Below are 21,552 nucleotides of genomic sequence, written 5' to 3' on the forward strand. Positions count from 1 at the left end.
GGTCAGGAAAGACCAGCATTCAGGCATAGTCATCAGGAAGAGTGTTCCCTTTCCAATACACACACACGCACACAAACACACACTAAAATGAGCTCTGTTTATGCTAATTACCATTTATACATTTTTAAAAGCCACTTGAGATTGGCAGAAAGTTCCTCTTAGCACCTTCCCTTTTTATTCATGTACTGGATCCTCAGCCTGCCCTGAGGTTTGGAATGTCAGCAGATGGGAGGGATGGAACAGACATGCTTAAGTAGAAGAGGTGAAGCAGGAGGAAGACATGTTTGTTTCATCATCTCGGTAGAATGTTGTTACAGCTTGGGCTGGGATAAGGTTATGATCTTATTCCTTGGGGTAGAGCTATAGATTTTAGTCTTAGCTGCTTTTCCTAAAAGCATGTTCTACTCTCACCTCTTCTTTCTATGATTTTGAAAGTGCAACTGGTCAAGAAGAACCAATGGCACAAATGTGCCATATATCAACACACACTGACTCTTGTTCTCACAAAAAAAGTCAGTTAGGAGAGGGAGATCTTGGAGACAGGATCTTAATAGAAGATCTGGACTATGGTTTTCATCTGCTATTTTCTAGCTGTCTGGCATTGAGAAGGTGATAAACCTCTCCTGCCCTCCTGTACATAATCATCTAAAGGCAGAAGGCTGGCTTGGGTTTCACAAGGTCCCTTCTATCTCTAATACCTATTATCCAAGCTCTTAGTTTAATCTATTGATGCCCTTATCCTACCCCCAAAAAGACAGAAGTAGAAATAAGTGATTACTAGGTGCCATGAAGTGAAGAGGATCACATTAATGGAAAAGCTGCTGTAAGTCAAATGGTATAAGTCAAATCAGATAACCCTCTAAACCTTGGGATTCCTTGAGTATATTTTTCGTTAGAAACAGTAATGTAATAGTGGTGACATGAGACCATGTAAAATGTGCTCAGCACAGTGTTTAGAACATAGTCAGGCACCAAGAAATGAGAGTTTCTAATAAAAAAAAATAATGATTTTGTTGTTAACTTTTTATAGAAAATTCCTCACATGATGTGCATAGGCAGGTATATTATCTATCTTTGGTATCCATTGAGCAAACAGGTATATATATTTTAATTTAATATTATATGTTATCTCTGTGAAATATGCCTTACTTCAATACCTCATAATTATAGTCTAATTTTACTGCAGCAAATAAAAAGTTTAGGGACATGTTTGCTCAGAAGACAGGATGGTCTTTCCCATTAGGCATACCTATCATCTGCAGGTGTAAGCTACACAGCATTAAAATAATTGTCCTGCATTTTGTCACAAGAACACTGTTGTTCTCACTTTTAAAACAAAATTCAAGGGGTGCGTGTGTGGCTCAGTCTGTTAAGCATCTGACTCTTGGCCTCAGCTCAGGTCTTGATCTCAAGGTTGTAAGTTCCAGCCCCACAATGGGCTCCATGCTGGGCTTGGAGCTGACTTAAAAAAAATAAATTAAAAAAAAAAAGAAAAAGAAATAAAACAAACTTCAAGTATATCAATAAAATAATGATACTTCTATATACTCACTTCTTAATGCATTGATAGAATTCTTTTGTCTAAATTTTAAAAATCAGTTTATTACTAATAAAGCAAAAATCACATTCCAGAGCATTCTTTCCCCCTCTGTCCCCATTAGCCTCTTTTTCCTTGGCCACACCAAAGGACTGCCATGCAGGGTTGTGCTGGCACAGAGATACTGGGGAGAGGAGCTGATGGATCAGGTTAAGAGGGGGAGACGTCATTTATATGTCTCCCACCTAACTGTAATGGGGTTTAATTGTGTGTGACAGGCTGGATGCAAAATTCCAGGAAACTGAGAATTTTCCCTAGTGAAAACAGTGACGAATGACAAGCTGGGTTGGCCTGAATCAGTAATAGAAACTCCAAGGCACAACTTGACATGATGAGGTTTAGCTGAAAACTGTTTGAAAACAGTCTGGAAAGTGTCTCCTAGGTTGTCATTAGGAAAGAAACAGCCCTGAATAAAACCAATTCTCAGAAGAGTCTTATCCTACATAGATGTGCTCAACCACATGGCTGTCTTTCCACCCTACACCTACACTCACACCCAGAGATGGTAGTGACTGTCAAAAGTCAGGTCCTGATAATGGAGTATGGAATATGTGTGTAGATGATATATAGAGTATGTTGTGGAACTGAAAACAAGATTTATGAGACTTCAAATGAAATCTAATGCATGTTACTTGAATCCTATTCATAAGTCTAATTCCTAACAATTATATAAGTTCTGCATTCTATAGAGCATTCCCCTATATTATCTTCCTTAATCCTTAAAACAATCTCATATAGTAGGCAGAGCAAATCATATCATCCTTACAATTGAGATAATGGAAACTCAGTGTGGTTAAGAAAATTACCACAACATCATACAGGTTGTCAGATTTTCTTATAGGTTCAGTAATTTCACCAGAATCTAAGAAACTACAAAGTTTCTAAGTGTTAGCTTTGAGAACTTATGTTAACCTAAAAAACTTACCATAAAACAATGATGTTTAGAAGTCAATGGAGTATTGTAGGTCCATTTCATTTTATTTATTAATTTTTAATTTTTAAAATGTTTATTTACTTATTGAGAGAAAGAGTGCAAACAGGGGAGGGGCAGAGAAAGACATGCACACAGAATCCAAAGCAGGCTCCAGGCTCTGAGCTGTCAGCACAGAGCATGATGCCAGGCTCAAACCCACAAACCCTGAGATCATGACCTGAGCCCAAGTTGGATGCTTAACTGACTGAGCCACCCAGGAGCCCCTCATTTTATTTTTTAACTTTATTTATTTATTTCGAGGATGGGGGAAAGGCAGAGAGAGAGGGAGAGGGAGAGAATCCCAAGCATGTTCCACACTGTCAGAGCAGAGCCCAACATGGGGCTCAAACCCACGAACCATGAGATTGTGACCTGAGCTGAAGCTGGATACTTAACCTACTTAACCACCCAAGTGCCTCATCTCATTTTAAACAGAGTAGGTGAGATTCCATATTTCCAGAAAAAAGAAAATTGGGATGAGTGGGAATTATTTACTTTATAAAGGAAATCTTAATTTATCAAAAGAATGTGATATGACTAGTTTAAATAACAAGTAATTCCTTTAAATGTACACTAGAATATTTTAAAATTCCTTTATTGATATATGTGTACTGATACATTTTAGGTGATCAAATTTATTGTAAGTAAGCAAACTACCACATATAAAGAATTCCTATAAATCAATAAGAAAAAGCAAACAAAATTAAAATGGACAAAATGTATTACCAGTTGAGTCATAGAAGATAAAGCCCAAAAGGTCAACAAACATCTGCTTAAGAAGGAATGTTAGTTCCTACCTTCTTCCCTTCTTCCTGGACACATGGTTGTCCAGCAAAGGACTACATTTCCCAGCATCCTACTAAGGATGCACCTACGCCTCTATAAAACTAAGTAGGGCCAGTGGAATGTGAGTGGAAGGGATGTGTGCAGCTTCTGCCTTATTTGCCTATGAACAATGTTTTTCCAAAAATTCTCTAATCTTTTCCCAAAAGTTGGTATGTGGCAACAACCTGTTGTTGTTGTAACCATGAAGACAAGGATGATGACCTACAGGATAGTAGTGTAACAAAAGGAAAGATCCTTGAATAACTGTGGAGTCAAGCCACCTTACCAGCCTGGACTACCCAACATAAGATTGTTATACAAGAGAGAAATGTCCTTTTTAAAAACTACTATATCTGTGTGGCCTATGTGTTACAGTAGCTTAGCCTTCACCCTAATACAATGTTCAAACTAACTAGTAATCCATGAAGTGCCAGTTAGAACCAAGTTCTTTTTCATACCCTAAGGTTGATGACATTTAAAAATCCCTGTGATACTCTAAATTGGCAATATGAAAATAAGAAATACTCATATAAGAAAATATGAAATATTTTCAATATGAAAATAAGAAATACTCATATATTTCTACCTGGAGTATGAATTGGTACAAAAACTTAGGGAATAATTTGTACTATTTGTCAATATTACTAATGTAGAAAATTACCATCCCCTACAATTCATTTGTTTTAATTCTGAGCATTGTAACTTTACATACTGAGATATATCTAGAGCAGTTACAACATCACTTGTATTACCAAAATTTGAAAGCAACTTAAAAGTCTATTAATAAGAGGATGGATAAATAAGTTGTGGTATTTTCAAATAATTGAGCACAATCAGCAGTTATAAAAAATGAACCACCTCTATATGTAACAATATGAATAAACTCCATAAACATAATGTGAGAGAAAAGGAAGATGAAGAATATGTATAATATGATAGTAGTAGGTAAAATTCAAAATATGAAAAGCATAATTATTGCTTTGACTACATATATATTGTAATAAAGGTATGAAAATGCAGTCTGGAAGAATACATACCAGATTCTTGATAGTGGTGTCTCTGGGGAAGGAAGATAAGGAGGTGGATCTGTGAAGACAAACAAGGAGGACTTCAACATTGTTCATAATGTTTTATTTCCTTTGTGGAAAATGTCATGAAAAAATTGTTAATATTTGTAATTATGGCTATTGGGGTACAATCAGTGGTGTGCTGGATCTGGATCACACAGGAAGAGTGAATTTTGTGCATCTCTCCCCAACTCCCTTTTCAAGGATGTCACCACGATGGCTTGAATTGGCCACGGGGGAAGTATTTACATCACAGAAATCAGCAAATGGTACAAAGCAGAAGTTTTTTATTCCTCTGGAGAGTCAGTTGTTAACCTTGACTAGCACACTTCTGGGTACAATGTATCTATTAAATTAATCTTACTACTTTTAATGACTTTTAAAATTTTCAAAATATAAAAAATTATAGTTCTAGCTTTAACTTTTCAGGATTTTTTCTTTCTTTTTCTTTTATTTTCTTTCTTTTTTTTTCTTTTGCACAAAACATCCTGCATATGTGTCTTGCTGGGGGTTGGGAGAAATTTTGGACTTTCTACTTACTGCACAATTTCAAGAGCAGCTGTTTTCAAATCATATATGACATCCTTCTGTGGTAAGAAACTTCCTGTCTCTTCTCAAAGAAGATGGCGTCTTTCATAACTGCCAGAATGCCTACACTTATCTCATGAAATTTTAGTTGTTGAACCGCAATTTTGACTTCTACTTGTATAAAAATAAATCCTGATTAAAAATGGTTATGATATTGCCTTGAAAGTCTATATGGTTTCAACAACCTCTGCACCCATAATGTAGGTGTAATGTAATTATGCTTTCTGAACCCCAAATCAGGACATGTGGTCATATAAGTATGGAGGACTGTGGGCAGGATGCTTGACTTCAGTCCTGTCATTAAGATTCTGGGCTTTCAATCACTGTAACCACATTACAGATAACAAAGTCTACCTGTTCCTCATTAATCAGATAAGAGTACTCTGTTAACCTTAATCCTTGATTATTTTTAAATAACTTCCAATTTTTTATTAAAAAGTAAAATATATTAAGTAAAATATATAAATATAAAAAATATATAAATATAAAAGTAAAATATATAATACATAGAAAATATAGTTGTGAAAAGAGAAGTAAATAAAATAAAATCACCCACCCATAATTTCATGACCCAGAGACAACAACTGTTAATAGTTCAATAAATAACTTTTCAGCTTATCTTGTGTGTATATATATTTTTTCTTTTCAAAATAAGATTAAATCATGTACACTGGGTTTTTTTAATTGAGGTCTAGTTGACATACAATGCTACATTATTTTCAGGTGTACAAAATAGTGATTTCACAAGTCTATACTTTATTCTATGCTCACCCTCACCACAAGTGTAGCTACCACTTGTCACCATACAACGTTATTACAATACCATTAACTGTATTCCCTATGCTGTACCTTCCTTCCCCATGATTTATTCATTCCCTACATATACACGGCTTTAACTGGCCTTTTCCACATGAGACTCTATCATTAGTTTATTGCCATGTCATTTAATTTTCTTCAAAAGTGTTATTTTTATAACTATATAGCATTATATAACAATAATCAAATTCATTTTACCCATTCTTCCACTGTTAAATATTTGGATTATCTGCAATTCTTCCATATAATAAGCAATGATGTGATCTTCATCCTAGTAACTCTGCATACACCTCTTTTCCTTTCTTTGGGATAAATCTTTTACATTTTTAAAAATGTTTTATTTATTTTTGAGAGAGACAGAGACAGAGTATGAGGGAGGTGCAGCGAGAGAGGGAAACATAGAATATGAAGCAGATTCCAGGCTCTGTCAGCACAGTGGGGCTCTAACTCATGAACCACGAGATCATGACCTGAGCCGAAGTCGGATGCTTAAATGACTGAGCCACCCAGGTGCCCCTGGGATAAATCTTAATCATATAATTTCTGAGTCAAAAATTAGGAATATTTTTCAAACATTTTAGTGATTATCTTTATGAAAATTGGTTATTCATGTAGAAACTTTATATCATACACAAAAATACATTTCAAGTGTACTAAAAACAAATGTAAAAAGTAAAACTGTTGATTTCAGAGTAAAATTTATAAAGATACCTTTTATAACACCAGGTTCAGGGGTGGGGAAGAGAAAAATACAATCAACAGATGTAACAATAAATACTTTTGAGTATAATAAAATGTAAAACTTTTATATGACAAAAGACACAATAAAAGACTAAGGACAGACTAGGAGAAAATATCTGCAACCCATAGAATGTAAAGAATTAGGATCCAGAACATAAGAACACTTATAAACCAGTAAGAAAAATATAAGTAATACAATAGAAAAACAGGCAGACAATACGAAAGGCAAGCCATAAAAAAAGGAATCTGAAGGGTTAATAAACTTAGGAGATGTGCTCAAATTTACTAGTAATAAACAAAATGTAAATTAAACTAACAAACTGGATCACATCCATCAGAGTAGCAAAAAATTTTAAAGTCTGACATCAAATTTAACAAGAATGTGATATAAATGGGACTCTCACAAGTTGCCAATGAGAAAGTAAATTGGTTCAAACATATGGAGGAGCAACTTGGTGATATTTATGAAAGCTCACAATGTTTGCTCTTGGGGTCTACCAGGATGAGTCAAGTCAGGTGCCCAGGGCACGACGCTGAAGTAGGCATGCACTCTCAGGATCATGTGAGTGCAGGTTAGCACCTGAGAATGAAGTCCACCTGAAAACTGTGCTCCATGTACTTTGCTTGCCTCACCCTGGTCCCAGCCCTGATGTACATGTCCCAAAAGCCAATACTCCATTTCTAAATATATACTCACCAGTTCGTTCACATGTGCTCTAAGAGACACGAACAAGAATTTCATTGCAGCATTGTTCATAAAAGTGAAAATTGGAAACAATCCAAATGTCCAATAATAAAAGAATATACATACATATATATATACATATATATATATATATATATAGCATTTTCATTGAATAGTATATTATAAAATAGTTTAAATTAATAGAGTTACATGTATCAACATGGCTAAATCTCATAATAAATCTCAAAAACATAATTTTGAATGAACAAAGTGAGTTGCAGAATGATAAATTTGGTATGATTCACTTACATAAAGCTTGAGACATGCTTTATAATATTATTAATTATTTATGGACACATTCATAGATAGTGTAAGACAAAAAAGTCATCTGAATGATAAACACTAAATTCATACTAGTTCTTTCTGTAAAAGGAGAGGGAGAATTAGGGTCAGAGTAATAAATGTAAAAGCTTTCTTTAACTGTTAAGTTTTTTTGTTTTTGTTTTTTTTTTTTGAGAAAGAGTGAGAGTGCTAGTGCAAGCCAGGGAGAGGGATAGGGAGAGGGACAGACAGAGAGAGACAGAGAGATAGAGAGAATCTTAAGCAGGCTCCCTGCTTAAGCAAGGAGCTTGATGTGGGGCTCAGTCCCATGACCCTGGGATCATGACCTGAGCTGAAATCAAGGTCACTCAACCAACTGAGCCACCCAGGCAGACACCCCAAGATTTTTTTTTTAAGTATATGAAGCAAATACAACCAAATGTTAGGACTTCTTAAAGTTGGGTTGTGCACTCCTGGGTGTTCATTAAATTATTTTCCACAGTTGTATGTGTGTTTGGATATTTAATAATTTTTAAAATGACTAAAAATGTTAAAGTTCATATTCACCTCCATAACTAGATGACTTTGGGAAAGTCAATTAACTTTTCCTGAATATCAGTTTATTTGTTCTCTAACATAATTATACAACTATATCCCAAGTCATAGAGTGATAGCCACTGCATTTTCTAACTCCACAGAGATTTTCTTGTTGTGTGTTAAACCTGGCTCAGCTTTTGAACTACTCCTAAGGTCTGGTAGGCTGTACTCATTAAATAGTGGGGCCCAGAATGGGTCCTATGTCATGAGATTCAGAACTGGATATGCCTGGGTGTTCACTGAACTGTAATTCCATTTTCACCCTATTATCCTCACCTCTCAGGTATTGTGGTCGACACAATGACATACCACCCAAATCTCCTTGAAGGAAGGACTTCTTGCCCACTGCTGGGAGTATGTCAGCAGACAGTCTTTGGTTGCCAGCCTCTCCAGAGATTACTTCAGCTACAAAGAGCCACCTCATTCAAGGTCAAGCCTTTCCCAGAGTAATGCATATCCAGTGACTAATAGAAGTTGGTACATACCATCTAACAGTTTTGGCCCAACCCAGGATGACTACGACAGGGGATTTTAGGTTAGCTCCAAAGCTTCCTGTGGGATTGGTTAAGGCTGTTGCAGCTTGACCTCTCCTTCCCTTCCACAGGTACCAAGAGCATTCCCTAATTAATATTCTGTGGGCTAAATTCTGTTTCAGGGTCTGTTTCCTGGAGAATAAAACTTGTGAGGTTGGTATCAGGAGTGGGATGACAAAGGTAATCTGGGGTTTTGGAACTGGATTGCTTGCCATCTGGTTAGCAATGAGGAGCTTCTAATCAGTGATAAACTGAGCACAAGTAGTCTCTGGCAAAACTGGCTATCTACAGTGGATTGAATAGTGTTCTCCCCCACCATCCATATTCATGTCCATCCAGAACCGCAGAAGATGACCTTATCTGGAAATAGGGTCTTTGACTTTATTATACCATACACAAAAATAAATTCAAAATGGATTAAATACTTAAATGTGTGACAGGAAACCATCAAAATACTAGAGGAGAACACAGGCAGCCACCTCTTTGACATCAGCCATAGCAACCTCTTACTAGATATGTCTCCTGAGGCAAGGGAAATAAAAGCAAAAATAAACTATTGGGACATCATCAAAATAAAAGTCTTCTGCCCAGCAGAGGAAACAATCCACAAAACTAAACGACAGCCTGTGGAGTGGGAGAAAATATTTGCAAATGACATATCTGATAAAAGGCTGATATCCAAAATCTATAACGAACTTATTAAACTCAACACCCAAAAAACAAAAATCCAATTTAAAAATGGGAAGAAGACATGAATAGACATTTTTCCAAAGAAAACATACAGATGGCTAGCAGACACATGAAAAGATGCTCAACATCGCTCATCATCAGGGAAATACAAATCAAAACTACAATGAGATATCACCTCACTCCAGTCAGAATGGCTAAAATTAACAACACAAGAAACAATAGGTGTCAGTGAGGATGTGGAGGAAGGGAAACCCTCCTGTACTATTGGTGGGAATGAAAGCTTGTGCAGCCACTCTGGAGAACAGTATGGAGGTTCCTCAAAAAGTTAAAAATAGAACTATCCTATAACCCAGCAATTGTACTACTCGGCTTTTACCCAAAGGATACAAAAGTACTGATTCAAAGGGGCACATGCACCCCGATGTTCATAGCAACATAATCAACAACAGCCAAATTATGGAAAGAGCCCAAATGTTCATCAACTAATGAATGGATAAAGAGGATACGGTATATATATACAATGGAATATTATCTATCAAAAAAAATGAAATCTTGCTATTTGCAATGATGTGGATGGAGCTAGATTGTATTATGCTAAGTAAAATAAGTCAGAGAAAGACAAATACGATATGATTTCATTCATATGTGGAGTTTAAGAAACAAAACAAATGAACATAGGGGAAAGAAAAGAAAAAATAGAGGGAGGCAAATCATAAAAGAGACACATAACTATAGGGAACACACTGAGGATTTCAGGGAGATGGGCAGGGGGGATGGGTTTAATAAGTGATGGGTATTAAGGAGGGCATTTGTTGTGGTGAGCACTGGGTGTTACATGTAAATGATGTATCACTAACTTCTAGTCCTGCAACTAATATTACACTGTATATTAACTAACTAGTATTTAAATAAAAACTTGAAAAATTAAAAAACTTTTTTAAAAAAGGAAATAGTCTTTGAAAATGTTAATTAGTTAAGAATCTCCGGATAAAATCATCTTAGATTCAGGATTGCTTTAAGTCCAATGATTGTCATCCTTATGAAAAAAGGGGAAATATGCAGAGAGAGACAAATAGGGAAGAAGGCACGTGAAGATGGAGGCCGAGCATGAAGTCATGTAGCCACAACTTAAGAGATGTCAGGAACCTCTAGAAATAGGAAGAGGAGGAAGACTTCTCCCCTAGAGTCTTCAGGAGAAGCATGGTTCTACTGATACCTTGATTTCAGACTTTCAGCCTCCAAAACCATGAGAGAATAAATTTCTGTCTAAGCCATTCACTTTATTATGGCAGCCATAGGAAACTAATACTTACTGTGGTTGTTAAAACTTTCACCAGTAGCAAATTGAAATGGTTATACCAGGGGAAGGAAATGCCGGTAGCTGGTATAAAGTACTAGATGTGTCAAAAGTTTGGAGAAAATAGTAACAATGTAATTCAGTAGCTATTACAAAGATAGGTTGATATTCTAGAAAAGATAGTGAAAACCTGAGAGCAATTTACAGACAAATGAGAGCCAAATGCGGACACAAGAGGACCTCCTTGAAGCATACAAAAAGGCTCTCAAATGCTAGACAGAGAAAACAGAGAAAGGTGACTACCAGGCTCAGGACTAATTGTGAGAACAGCAGACCTCCAAAAAAAGGTGAAACTTCTGGCCAAGGACATCTGAGTTGATTTTAGCTTGCCCTTCAATCTTGAAACTCCTAACTCCCCAAACTTCTGCAGAAGTGGGCCACCCTTCCCTATTAAGAGCAGCATTCCCCTCTTGAAGACAGTGTAGAAACCTTTACCCACAAGGTATGTGTCCCCATCAGACCTGCCCCCACCTCACTTTTTGGCCTCCGTCCTATAACTAGTGTTAAGTTTCAGCACACCCCAGATGCTGAGAATACAGTGTGAGCCCATGTCCCTCATTCTCTTACAGGAGTGGTTTCTGAGAGCTCACCCAATAATCCCCCTGGGAGTCATCTCTGTCTCAGGACCTCTTTTGGGAAATTCTACCTGAGACAATATGCATTGTCACCGTCCCACAGAGGTTGGCTATTTGCACACAACTTCATGTTTTTAAGTAAGTTTCAATGTATTAAAAGAGGAAATTGGGAAATAATGGTGGCAAAACTAGTATCTCTAACTTTGTCCACAGCAGATCCAACAGCTCTGAAAGTTCCGTAAATGGCTCCTAAATGTTCTGAGCTTCCAGTCAGTTTTATTAATAAATTTAAGAACATTTGACCTATAATAGCTCCCACAAGCTTACAATTTGCTAATTGAAAGACTGCCTGCAACTACAAGCAGGCTTTGCATGCCACAACCTTCTTGCATATTGGAAACAAAGGTCTCTCGAGGGATTTCAGGTTTACAAAGTCACATTCATGCTTGGAAATTTATGGGTTTAGCATTTTCCATTAGGTCATTTCATATCTTTAGGTTTTAGATCAGAGGATGGAAAATACACAGGCATGGTCATGGAACATTAACTGGAAATAATGAAGCTTTCTCTGGTACCTCTGCACCACTCCAAAGGAGATACTTGATTTAAAGTCTGTGAAAAGTAAACTGAGCCTTTCCAGATTAGATTATTTGGGACTAAATGTGAAGAGTTAAATAGTTCTTAATATAACAAAAACAAATTCTCTAGTGATATCACTCAGAGGAGAACTAGCAGTGATGTTTCTTCTTTAAACTGAAAGGCATTGATAACCTTGACCTTCAGTTAAAGTTGAAATAACTCTAAGTGAGGGTAGACATTGCCCTAGGGGCTTCTAGTCAAGTCACAGTTGAATTGTGGCTCATCCAGCTGTTCAAGGCTCATTCAAGTGTAGATGGTATGCAAACAGAGGAAGTGTGATTTATGTTTCTGTTTAAGGAGGTAATCTCAGCCAGTACTAATTTAACATCCTTTATGCTGACAAAATGAACAGAGAAGTCAAGGTATGGGGACAAAGCCATGTGAAGTCATAGCCTTCAGCACCCAGTCTAGCATCTCATCACAATTAAAGCAGTACAGATACATCGGCATGAAAGAAGGAAAGCTTAAAAGCTAAGACAAAAGGACTTCATTCTATGAAACCATCACGAAACTGAAAAAAAAAAACAAACAAACCATAGAACAGGAGAAAACATTTGCAAATTGCTCACTGGATGAGGGACTGATAACCAGAATATATAAAGAACTCTTAGAATTCCATAATAAAGAAACAAATACCCAATTAAAAATGAGCAATGTCTTTCAATTGATATTTCTTTTTTTAAAAAATATTTTATTTATTTTTGAGAGACAGAAAGACAGAGTGTGAGCTGGGGAAGGGGCAGGGAGAGGGAAACACAGATTCTGGAGTAGGCCTCAAGCTCTAAGCTATCAGCACAGAGCCCTATGCGGGGCCCAAACCCACAAAGCCATGAGATCATGACCCGAACCAAAGTCGGATGCTCAACGAACTGAGCCACCCAGGTGCCCCCAGTTGGTATTTCTTAAACAAAGGTATATGAATGCCCAATAAACACATGAAAAGGTGTTCAACAGCATTGGCCATTTAGAAAATGCACATCAAAACCACAGTGAGCTATCACTAGGATATTAGAATCAAGAAGACAGATATAAAAAATGTTGGTGAAGATGTGGAGAAATTGGGAACCCTATACATTGCTGATTAAAGTATAAAATAGTGCTGCTGCTTTAGAAAACAGTTTGTCAGTTCTTTAAAAGGTTGATAGAATTACCATATGACCCAGCAACTCCACTTCTTCATATATATCCAAGAAAAATGAAAACAAAAGCCTATACACAATGTTTATAATTGTCAAAAAATGAAAAGCACTTCAATGTCCATCAGCTGACGAATGGATAAGCTAAATGTGGTATATCCACACAATGGAAAACTATTCAGCTGTAAAAAATTATGAAGTACTGATACAGCATGCACAAACCTTAAAAACTTATGCTAGGTGAAAGAAAGCAGTCATAAATGACAACATACTATATGAATCCATTTCTATGAAATGTTCAGAGAGGGAAAATCTAATTGCACAGAAAGTAGATTAGTGGTTGCCTATGGCTAGGGGATGGGTACTAAGCAGAGAATGCTAATGAGTACCAGTTATGTTGAGGAGAAAAATTTTCTAAATTTAGATTGTGATGATGGTTGCACAATTCTTTCAATATATTAAAACCATTGAATTGAATACTCTAAATTGGTGACATTTGTGATATGCAAAATTATATCTCAAAAATATATCAAAAAAATTTTTTTTACTTTAAAAAATTTTTATTTTAGAGAGAGAGAGACCTTGAATGGGGGAGAGGAGCAGAGAGAGAGATAATTATAAGCGGTCTCCACACTGAGTGTGGATGGGATCGATGCAAGGCTCAATGAGATCATGACCTAAGCCTACATCAAGAGTCAGATGCTCAACTGACTGAGCCATCCAGGTGCCCCCTCCAAAAATTTTTAAATTAACTTAATTCCATGGAGGCTGCTCTATCCATTTTTTCCCTAAGCCAGGGTCTAAAATGGAAAGGAACTGTTCATTCTTAGTCTTTTGGGGGGGGGGGGACCTGCATTTTATTCCATAGCTGATTTGAGTTTTACTTCATCTATATATATTTTTCATGCAGGCTACAGATTATATATATATATATATATATATATATATATATATATATATATATCAACGTCCTAACTAATTAGAAGGTATATAAGGATGGAAAGGATATAAGGATGGAAAATTAATGTGAAAGAGGTTTTTTAGGGCACTTACTTAGGTTGGTTGCACTGTTGCTATAGCCCTGAAGCTTTCTTGTGGAGCTGCTTATTTTCCATCCTGTATTCTCCAATGTCTTTGTGGTGGATTATATTATTTGTTAGTAAGTATTCCCTTAATTCTGAATCTTTCCTACCTCACTCCTAAGGGAAATATATTTCCCAGTGAAGTTAGGTTTGTCTGGGTGACTTGCTTTGGCTAAGTAGTGAGGGAAATAGTGACTCCTGTTAATTCCAAATGGATGCTTGAGGAAGCTTTGGGATTTTCTGCCAACCTTCTTATAGCTATCCAACTAGAAGTGAGCATTCCAGATAGAAGTGTCTCCTTCAGCTTGAGTCTCAGACAAAAGACATGTGAAGCAGAACTGAAGTGACTATCAGCCCAAAGCAGAGCTACCTGACTGTCCATGATCTTCAAGGAAGAAATAAATGTTTGCATTCCACTGATTTTTTTTTACGCAACTTATCATAGTGAAAGCTGAATAATGCAATTATCATTTTATTCATTCAGAAAACATATTTTGAGTAGTACCATGCATTTGATTCTGTGGCTATTCTTTAATAGACAAAACTTGGTCTCTTCTATTGTCAACCACTTTATAGTCTAGAAGGTAAAATACAAAAGGACAAAAATAAATCAAATACAAAATAGGTGGTGAGTGATATGAAAAATATAAAACATAAGAGGTTTAGAGCAAAAAATATTATTTCTGACTCAGAGAGATCATAGAACCTTCATTTTAGGAGATGAAAACCCAATTGTATATTGATTGAAAGCAAAAGATATATACAATTTAACATAATGTAGTCAGTTTTCAGCTTAGATAAGTATAACAGTAAAATACAATGAAGACTAAGGTGAAGGTAATTTAAAATGCTGATGTAATTTCATAGAACCAACCCTAATATACTGTAGATTTCTAGTTATTTACAAATATTGTCTTCTTAAATTTTTTGGTTGGTTAATTATTTTCTCTTTCCTTTTCTTTATTTCTTCTCTCTCTCTCTCTCTCTCATTCAGTTATATAAGGTACTCACACCAGAGTGCTTCCAGAGGTGAAGAGATTACTTTTCCCTGAGCACAGAAGTGCATCAAGGTGAGTACATGGATCAAGTTGCATGGAGATCACGACCCCACTTGAGGGAAGAGTTCAGAGGAGAGGTGGCACTGTCAGAAAGCTGTCTCCACGGATTTTAGTGTTGGAAGAGACCTCTCCTACCTTAATCCCATTCCCCATTATTGTACTGGTGAGGACCAGAGGCACAGAGAAGCTGAGGAACTCATTCAGTCACACAGCCTGTTGCGTGGTAGCCCTGGGACATGGGAGCAGGTCTCTCGATTCTTCATTCTGTTCTTACATTTATTTGTAACAACTCTAGTCAGATTTTTTTTTCACCTTGTCTGTGGTGAGTTAAATTTAAAAACTGAATATAAAAGTTAATAGTTTAGGGCCCAAGTCAAAAGTGCCTATAGGTTCTGGACAGTTTACATGAGCCTGAATCAAAGAGGGCAGTTGTGACCCCACATGGTAAGAATGCAGTCATACAGGCATAAGGGCCCACTGTGGCCTTTTTAAGACTGGATAATGTTCTGAGACAAGAATATTGAGTGGGGAAGACCTTTACAAATAGAGGGGATAGTGTGGACAAAGACAGAGAAATGGGGACATGTATTTAAAGAAAAGCCAGTAGTCTTATTTGAGGACATATGAAGAGTGTCTCTTGGTTGAGATAAGGGTGTGGTTCCTATAGCCTACACTGAGATAGGGATGAATTCACCCCAGCAAGCAACAGTATGCAGAGGTCCACACCCAATGACTAGGCAAATTGTTCTTCTCACTAGGTGCCACTGTAGGACAGACAACAACTAGAGCTCTTGTACTTTCCTCAAATGATACTTCTGTTCTGAATATGATACTACACAAGCCTCTGAAATTTACATCATCCCTCAAAGTAGGAAAAAAGAGTCAGGGAAAATCCTAACACGACTGAAGAACCCATGCAGCAATAGGTTTACTTGGAACTCACTAGATTTTTTAAAAATCCTATTGCCATTTTATTTTTTAAATTTTAATTCCAGTACAATTAACATACAGTGTTATATTAGTTTCAGATGTATAATATAGTGATTCAACACTTTTCTACATCATCCTGTTCTCATCACAACATGTGCATTCCTTAATCGCCATAATCCCCATAATCACCTATTTCACCCATGCCCCCACCCACCTCCCCTCTGGTACCCATCACTTTGTTCTCTATAGGTAAGAGTCTGTTGAAGTAAAAGAAGGTGGTGGCAGAATAGAAAGACCCCAGCTTAGGTTCATCCTACAAACACATAACTATCAAATCATCCTAAATAACCCAGAAATTGTCAGAACAAACTCCACAACTAAAAGGAGAAAAGAGTCCACATTGAGAAGGTAGGAGGTGTGGAAATGTAGTTTAGGAGAAAAATGGATCACAGTTTCTGCAGAGGGGAGAGCGCCACGGTCATGGAGAAGGGCAAGAGAGAGAGGAGCACTGAGGGGAAGGCACAAAGAGGACATTTCTCTGAAGCTGTTGGCTTGGAAAATGAGAGGGGCTAAATTATATGAGTTCTTGCAATCAGTGGGGCTTATAAAGCCTGGAATTTTAAAGATCAGTGGGATTGGTTGGGATATAGACCAGAGGGCACTGCCCTGTTCCTGGTGAGATGGCAGACAAACAACCTTGGTTGCAATTTGAAGAGCACCTGAAACACACAGTGGAGAGATTATTTGCTCTTGAAGCATGTCCCTGAGAGTCAGTGTTCACGGAGACACCTCTCTGGGGACAAAGGAGCTGGCTGGTGCCATTTTCTTCCCCCACCATCAGCATAAACACAGACCCATCTACAAAAATCAGTGAAGTGCTGACATTGGCTGCCTATCTTGCTTATTCCAAGTGCCACAGTTCTGCACTTTGGTGGGGCTGCTCTTCTCAGTCAAGCACGCCTCCATCCCAGTGCAGCAGGCCCCTTTCAGAGAAGATCAGGAGAAACCCCTTTCCATATCACGTCTCCTGACCAGAGAGTTCTACGGGGTTTCAGTTCTAGTGGAAGTAGTATCAGGTCTCATTTAACAAGCAGACCAGGGCACACCTAGTCAAAACTCACCACATTCAGGCCAGGGACCAAACACTTCCCATAGCAGGCAAGGACAGCCTCTGCAGACAACTGGCATCAAGGATAGAACAACAAAAACACAATAGCAGAGCACACACAGCATACATCAGAGACACTCCTGGAAGTGCCAGGGCCTGAACACTATATGAATCACTTCATAAAGCCATCCTTCAGAAGCAGGAGACAAACTGGTTTTTCTAACACAGAGAAGAAGATAGAGACTTAGACAAAATGTGAATGGAAGTATTTAGCCCAAATGAAAGAACAAGAAAAGGTCATGGCCAGAGATCTAATTGAAATAGATATAAGTAATATGTCTGGTGGAGAATTTAAAGCAACTATCGTGAGGATACTCATTGGGCTTGAGACATCAGTGAGACCCTTACAACAGGGATAAAAAAGTTAAAGTATCAATCAGAGATGAAGAGTGCAATAAACAAGATTAGAAACATGCTTGATGGAATGAACAACAGGCTGGAAGAAGCAGGGAGATGAATTAGTGATAGAGAAGATAAAATAATGGAAAAGAATGGAGCTGAACTAAAGAGAGAAAGAAAAATTATGCAACATGAGAATAGACTCATGTGACTCCATCAAACATAATAACATTCATATGATAGGAGTCCCAGAAGAAGAGAGAGAAAAGGGGGCAGAAAATTTATTTGAGGAAATAATAGCTGAAAACTTTCCTAATCTAGGGAAGGAAACAGACTTCCATCTCTAAGAGGCACAGAGAATTCCCATCAAAATTAACTATAGCAGGCCAATACCAAGACATATTGTAATTATATTTGTAAAATATAGTGACAAAGAAAAAATACTAAAAGCAGCAAAACAAAAGAAATTCTTAACTTACAAGGAAAACCCACAAGGTTACCTGGAAACTTCTCCACAGAAACTTGGCAAGCTAGAAGGGAGGGGCATGATATATTCAATGTGCTAAATGATAAAAGTCTGCAGCCAAGAACAGTGTATTCAGCAAAGCTATCATTCAGAATAGAAGGGGAGATAAAAAATTTCCTAAACAAATAAAATCTAAAAGAGTTCATTACCACTAAACCAGCCCTGCAAGAAATATTAATGGGGACTCTTTGAGTGGAAAGGACAGACCAAAAGTGACAAAGACAAGAAGATCAGAGAAAATCTCCAGAAACAATGACAAAACGAGTAATAAAATGGCAATAAATACAAATCTATCAATAATTACTTTGAATATAAATGGAGTAAATGCTCCAATCAAAAGACATAGGGCGTCAGAATGGATTAAAAAAATGAGATCCCTCCCTATGCTGCCTACAAGAGAATCATTTCAGATCTAAAGACACTGCAAATTGAAAGTGAGGGGATGGAGAAATATTTATCATGCAAATTGATGTCAAAAGCAAACCAGAGTAGCAATACTTATAGTGCACAGGGTAGACTTTAACACAAAGATGGTAAGCAGAGATGAATAAGAGCACTATATCATAATAAAAGGGACGATCCAACAAGATCTAACAATTGTAAATATTCATGCTTCTAACATGAAAGCATTCAAATGTATAAAACAATTAATAACAAGCCTAAAGGAACTAACTGATAATAATACAATAATCATAGGGGACCTTAACATCCAACTTACATCAATGGACAGATCATCTAAGCAGAAAATAAATAGGTTTTGAATGACACACTGGACGAGATGAACTTAACATATATATTCAGAACATTCCATCTTAAAACAGCATCACAATTCCAGACTTCAAGTTATACTACAAAGCTATAGTGATCAAGAAAGTATGGTACTGGTACAAAAATCCAGTGACACATTTATCAATGGAACAGAATAGTATGTTGAGAAATAAATCCACTATATGGTCAATTAATCTTCAACAAAGCAGGAAAGAATATCCAATGGGGAGAAAAAAAACTGTCTCTTCAACAAATGTTGTAGGAAAAACTGGACAGCAAAAGAATGAAACTGCACCATTTGCTTTCATCACACACAAAAATAAATTCAAAATGGATTAAAGACCTAAATGTGACATCTGAAACCATAAAAGAAAGCATAAGCACTAATTTCTCTGCCATCAGCCAGAGCAACTTTTTTCTAGATAGGTCTCCTGAGGCAAGGGAAACAAAAGCAAAAATAAATTATTGGGACTACATCAAAATAAAATCTTCTGCATAGCAAAGGAAGCAATAAACAAAAGTAAAAGGCAACCTGTGGACTGGGGAGAAGATAATTGCAAAGGACATATCTCATAAAGGGTTAGTATCCAAAATATATAAAGAACTTATAAAACTCAACACCCCCCCAAAATGAATAATCCAATTAAAAGTGGGCAGAAGACACGAATAGACATATTTCCAACGAAGACATCCAGATGGCCAACAGACACATGAAAAGATGCTCAACATCACTCCATCATCAGGGAAATAAAAACCAAAACCACAATGAGATATCACTTCACACTTGTCAAAATGGCTAAAATCAATAACATGAGAAATAACAGGTGTTGGCATGGAGGTGGAGAAAGGGGAACCCTCATGCACTGTTAGTGGGAATGCAAACTGGTGCAGCCACTCTGGAAAACAGTATGGAGTTTCCTCAAAAAGGTAAAAATATAATTACTTTATGAACCGGTGAGCACACTACTGGGTATTTATCAAAAAAGTACAAAAGTGCTAACTTAAAGCCTAACCCTTTATGGGATAAGTCGTTTGAAAATATCCTTGACTTTTTTTATCTCCAAGAAGAATGGGGCCTTTTGATAGACTTTAGGTTTAGTTCTAGAAACATATAAGCAGTTAGATTTCTGTATACTTCAATCTGTGATTATGAAAGTCAGAGACACAGGAAGAGAATGTCTATTCCAAACAAGACTATATATTTTAGACATCCAGGTGCTTGGGTTCTTGCCCAAATGTCTTGTTCCTTTAGATGATTGTTCCATTTCTTTCCCTTTGCTAAAATAAAATTTTCCATATATTGTGCTATGACTAAGACCTAAGCAAAACAACACACGTGAAAGAAAAATCAACACATTTGTTCTTTTCCTATACTGAAGGCATGCTTTGGAAATGTGGAATTTCCTCCCAAATGTTTCTGTCAAACTATCCCTGCTCACAAACTCCAACTTAAAAAATATATTTATAAGGGAAACTTCAATGTATCTTTACTATAACATACAAAAACAGACCACCAATACACTAAAAAGACTAAAAACTGTGGTGAAATTATATAGACATTTTTCATAGTTTGAATTTTAACTTTGAATTAGATATATTTTTGTGAATAATTTTTTCAATTTTTTTCAGTCAATTTTGGGATAATCACCAGGTCTCCAGAAGGTTTCAGTACACTCTATTACAGCAATGGATTGCAGGTGACTGATTCTGGCATCCCTCAACAAATTCCAGTGGGAGCACTGAAGTGAGCTTGGTTCTACTCCTGGCTCTACCAGTAATTCCTCCAGAGGCTTGGGCTAGTCCCATTTCCTCATTTACTCATCTTTAAAATGAGTGGGCCCCTAGATGATCCCTAGGCCTTTTCCAGCTGACACATTCTTTGATTCTACTTTTTTTTAATGAAACTTTTAGACTCACAGATTGACAAATGAATCCTCTAGAATTTTATTTTTTTTCTCCCAATAACATATGTTTTATTAAAAGTCCATTAGAGCTAATTTTATTCCTCTTTCTATAATTTGATTCAGAATTTTTCTTTGTACTTATACATATGGAGGGGGTGTTAATGCTGGTAGAACTTTACCATGCTATGTACCTTTTCATCTCAGATCAATGGGATCTCCCTTGTTGATTGAAAGTGATAATAGATCACACAGTAAGAAAAAGTATTACCCCATGAAAAGGGAAAGTGGGCATGATTTTCCATTAGGAAGAGAACCAGTCATATCTCGGCAGAGACTGTTCAGTACAAACTATTGCCTAATCCCTATATTCCCATATAGCTTTATTGGCAGATTCAAGGGTAGGATTGAGTTTGGGGGCAGTTAACAGTATTGATTGCTTTCAAACACAATCTTGCTATGTGTAAAGCTCAGAAATATAAAGCTTAGGACCAACTGCAATCAATGTAATTCTGTAAAAAGTATGGCATGCTGGAAAGAATGCCACGAGATTATAGAGAAGAAAGAGAACTATGAAGAAAAATAAAATGATTTTAAACCATCCCAGAAAAGAAATTTAATAGCAGCTGAAGTCTGGGGA

At 36.8% G+C, this 21,552-nt stretch overlaps 1 protein-coding gene across 2 annotated transcripts in view; it reads right to left on the bottom strand.

The window, feature by feature from the left end:
- Positions 1-21,552, bottom strand: part of PSD3 (pleckstrin and Sec7 domain containing 3) — a 727,438-nt gene that overhangs the window by 692,301 nt on the left and 13,585 nt on the right. For both annotated transcript variants that reach the window (XM_042934671.1, XM_042934669.1), the window contains exon 2: positions 4,433-4,481. The gene's annotated coding sequence lies outside the window, so the exon portion shown is untranslated. The remainder of the gene's footprint in view (positions 1-4,432; positions 4,482-21,552) is intronic.

This window comes from Panthera leo, chromosome B1, assembly GCF_018350215.1.
Source record: "Panthera leo isolate Ple1 chromosome B1, P.leo_Ple1_pat1.1, whole genome shotgun sequence".
Classification (NCBI taxonomy): Eukaryota; Metazoa; Chordata; class Mammalia; order Carnivora; family Felidae; genus Panthera; species Panthera leo.